Below are 3,931 nucleotides of genomic sequence, written 5' to 3' on the forward strand. Positions count from 1 at the left end.
ATTATGCAAATCATGGGATAACTATAAATATATTATAAGTTGAATATCACAAGCTCTAGCCATCTAAAGTCAAGTAGTCGTCACCCCCCTCCCTTCTCTTGTTCGTCCAACGACCAAAATAAGAACCTAGACCCTCGGCTTGGTGATTGTGTTCGAAGCAGGCAAAAACATACTCAAATATTTAGGGCAATTGTTATGAGTAAGAATTTTAGGATCCTTTAGATAAGGATAAGGCTAAGGATACTCTTGGTATATCAAGATCCAGGATGTAAGACATTATCCTAAGCTAATAAATGTGTTAATTTACATATTGTGTTTCATGTTTGACTTAGTCTTGTATGCAACGATTAGCAATTAATTCCCAACAATAGACCTGCTCAATTACTGATATTAGGACGTTGGAGCTGTTATAACAACCGATTAATGGAGATATTAAAATCTGTAACGGTTCCAGGATCATCATAGTGCATTTATTATTCATGATTGTCATTATAACTATATACAAAGGTGATATGATTGTTAGAACACATCTTCACACACTGATTACTCACACTTGTAACTAGGGCAGTGATAATAAGCACTTCCAACCTTGTAATTATCGTTTTTACTTAATAAATTTTGAGGAAGCGGGATAGCTTTCCCCTCCCGAGGGTTTTTGTCGGAGATCCTTAACGAATCAAGGGTTTTTGTTCTCTAGATCACCGTGCCACTTGTATTACTTTCGTTCATACTTTACAAGCATCCTACCTCACAATTAAAGTTTGGTTACTTGATTATCCTTGTGTAATTTTTGACCAAAACAATATCTTCCACTACTACCCGATAAATAGTATACATACATGAAATTACACTTCATAATCATAACAACACATTTCATATAATGATTTCAGACATTTAATATATTTAGGGGCTGCTTGGCAACCTCTGTGCTAGTAAGTGCTTAGTCACTAAGAGGCTGATTGGGAAAGAGACTTTAAGCTAGTAATTGATGAGCCGATATTGATGTTTGGTCAAACCTCTGAATGACTGTGCAAAATGACTATTTTACCCCTCTAAACTAACTTTTGCTAATCAAGTAGACCAACCAAAACATCTTCATTATAGTAAGATCGTCAAATCAAAAATAATTTCCATGGATTACATCTTTTAAAGGTGACATTGATAGTGGCTTCCGGTGTTACAGCTTTGTGCGTAGTGTCGAAATTCGAAATAGGAAAACGGTAGTGGCGTTATAACAGTTTGCCACACTAGTTATCGACGATTGCGACGGCGGGGCAACGATGGTTGGTGTGGTCGAGCTCGTGAAGAAACAATGGTGGTGGTGATGAAAAGTGTGGTGGTTTGGGTTAAGGGTCATGAACACAAGTGAATTGACAAAAAGGTAAATTTTCCATTCACCATCATTTTGAAGCCTACCCATATAGAGCCTTGCTAACCAATTCAGATGTGATATTCTAGTGAACCAAACACACGTATTGAATGTTGAGTGGCCTTTTAATAATTCCATTAAAAGACTACATCTGAATTAGTCAGATGCAAAGTATGTTTGGTCACGCATTTTAATGGCTTTTGAAAACTCTTTAACGGCTAAGTTTTATGTCTCAATAATTCAGATGATATATCTTAATCAATACCTCTTATAAATTTAACACTTAATTACTAAACAACCTCTTAATACTGACTGATTCAAAGAGTACCAAAACGTCCGTTAGTTATAATTTGTGTAAAAAGGAAAAGAAAACCATTAATTAAAAGAATATTTTGAAAGTGGCCATTCCATACTTGTTTAATAGATTATGTCTTTCCCACTTTGGTGTCTTATTAGACTACTCCCATCGGTGATTTTTGCCTAAGAGATCGGACCAAAAAAAAAATAAAAAAGCCATGACTAGTTCACGACGACGATCAAGATTGCAAACAAAGTTTGGAGATAGTGGAATCCAAGTGTCACACTTGGGTTGGTTGCTTTTTATTTTATTTTTTGATTTTTCTCTTAACATAATTCATTTTAATTATAATTTGATTTTTCTTAAATAACTTATAATATTTAAAATTTTAAAAAAATTTAAAAACACAATCTTGTTTAGTTTTTTTTTTGTGAACATTCCGGTATAAATTTTATAAAAAACGAAGTTCGTTTCAAAATTTGCATTTTTAATACAAATTAAATATTAACATTATCTTCGTCACCACATGTCACGATTTTATATTTAAAAAAATATAATTACTTAATTATATTTATATAGTTAATCAAAACTAATTATAAATTGAATTTATTTAATAAAAAAAAGGATGAGATTAGGTTGTTAATGAGAGTAAAAGATTGGATTGAGTTAAATTTTGTAGATTGAAGAGAAAGAAATTAATTTTATAATGTAGGATTGAGATTGTGAGATTGTTAATGGGAGTAGTCTTACGTACCCACTCCCAATCATCTCCACTTCACTTCCACACATTTCCGATTATTATTATTATTATAATTCTTGCACATTCAAACTTTACTCAAATTATTACTCCCAATGTTGATTTTTATATTCAAAATTTTCACCCATTTCTATATAAATAACTTTCCGAATCTTTGACCATCTCCACCCACCCACCCACCATCCACCATGGCCGGAGCCGATCTAAATCCCACCACCGCCGCCGCCGCCGCCGCCGCCGCCGCTGTCGGAGTTCAGATCAACCACCACCGCCGCCTGCCGGACTTCCTCCAAAGCGTGAATCTCAAGTACGTGAAATTAGGTTACCATTATCTCATCTCTCACTTACTAACCCTATGCTTAATCCCTATTATGATCATTATCTTAATCCAAGCCTCACAAACAAACCCTAACGACCTACGTCACTTGTGGGCCCACCTCCAATACAACCTCGTCAGCGTCATCATCTGCTCAGCCGTCTTAATATTCGGATCCACCGTCTACATCATGACCCGAACCAAACCCGTTTACCTCATCGATTACGCCTGTTACCGCCCACCGGATCATTTGAAAGCCCCGTACGAACGGTTCTGAAGCACTCGAGACTAACCGGTGATTTCGACGAATCGGCGTTGGAGTTCCAGAGGAAAATCCTCGAAAGATCCGGCCTCGGTGAGGAGACGTATGTCCCCGAGGCGATGCATTCGATACCCCCCGCGCCCCTCGATGGCGGCCGCGAGGGTTGAAGCGGAGCAGGTGATGTATGGGGCTTTGGATAATTTGTTTGCCAGTACCCGGGATTAAACCGAAGGATATCGGGATTTTGGTTGTGAATTGTAGCTTGTTTAACCCGACGCCTTCGTTGTCGTCGATGATTGTTAATAAGTATAAGTTGAGAGGTAATATTAAGAGTTTTAATTTGGGGGGTATGGGGTGTAGTGCTGGTGTGATTGCTATAGATTTAGCTAAGGATATGTTACAAGTTCATAGGAACACGTACGCCGTGGTTGTGAGCACGGAGAACATTACGCAGAACTGGTATTTCGGGAACAAGAAGTCGATGTTGATCCCGAATTGTTTGTTTAGAGTTGGTGGGTCGGCGGTGTTGTTGTCGAATAAGTCAGGTGATCGGTCACGTGCCAAGTACCAGCTCGTTCATGTGGTCCGGACGCGTCGTGGGTCGGATGAGAAGGCGTTTCGGTGTGTGTATCAGCAGCAGGACGATAATGGGAAGACGGGGGTTTCGTTGTCGAAGGATTTGATGGCGATTGCGGGTGGGGCGTTGAAGACTAATATTACGACGTTGGGTCCGCTCGTGCTTCCGATAAGTGAGCAGCTTTTGTTTTTCTGCACGCTGATTGTTAAGAAGTTTTTCAAGAAGGATATTAAGCCGTATATACCGGACTTCAAACTAGCGTTTGATCATTTTTGTATTCACGCTGGGGGTCGGGCGGTGATTGATGAGTTGGAGAAGAATTTGCAGCTGTCGCTGGTGCATGTGGAGGCGT

The 3,931-nt window shown here is 38.6% G+C and overlaps 1 pseudogene; it reads left to right on the top strand.

Annotated features, from left to right (window-relative positions):
- Nucleotides 1-2,575: 2,575 nt before the first annotated feature.
- On the top strand, nucleotides 2,576-3,927 carry LOC143607884 (3-ketoacyl-CoA synthase 4 pseudogene; annotated as a pseudogene).
- The last annotated feature ends 4 nt before the right edge of the window (nucleotides 3,928-3,931 follow it).

This window comes from Bidens hawaiensis, unplaced genomic scaffold, assembly GCF_021521415.1.
Source record: "Bidens hawaiensis isolate Kalapana, Puna unplaced genomic scaffold, B.hawaiensis_p1.1 tig00088712_1, whole genome shotgun sequence".
Classification (NCBI taxonomy): Eukaryota; Viridiplantae; Streptophyta; class Magnoliopsida; order Asterales; family Asteraceae; genus Bidens; species Bidens hawaiensis.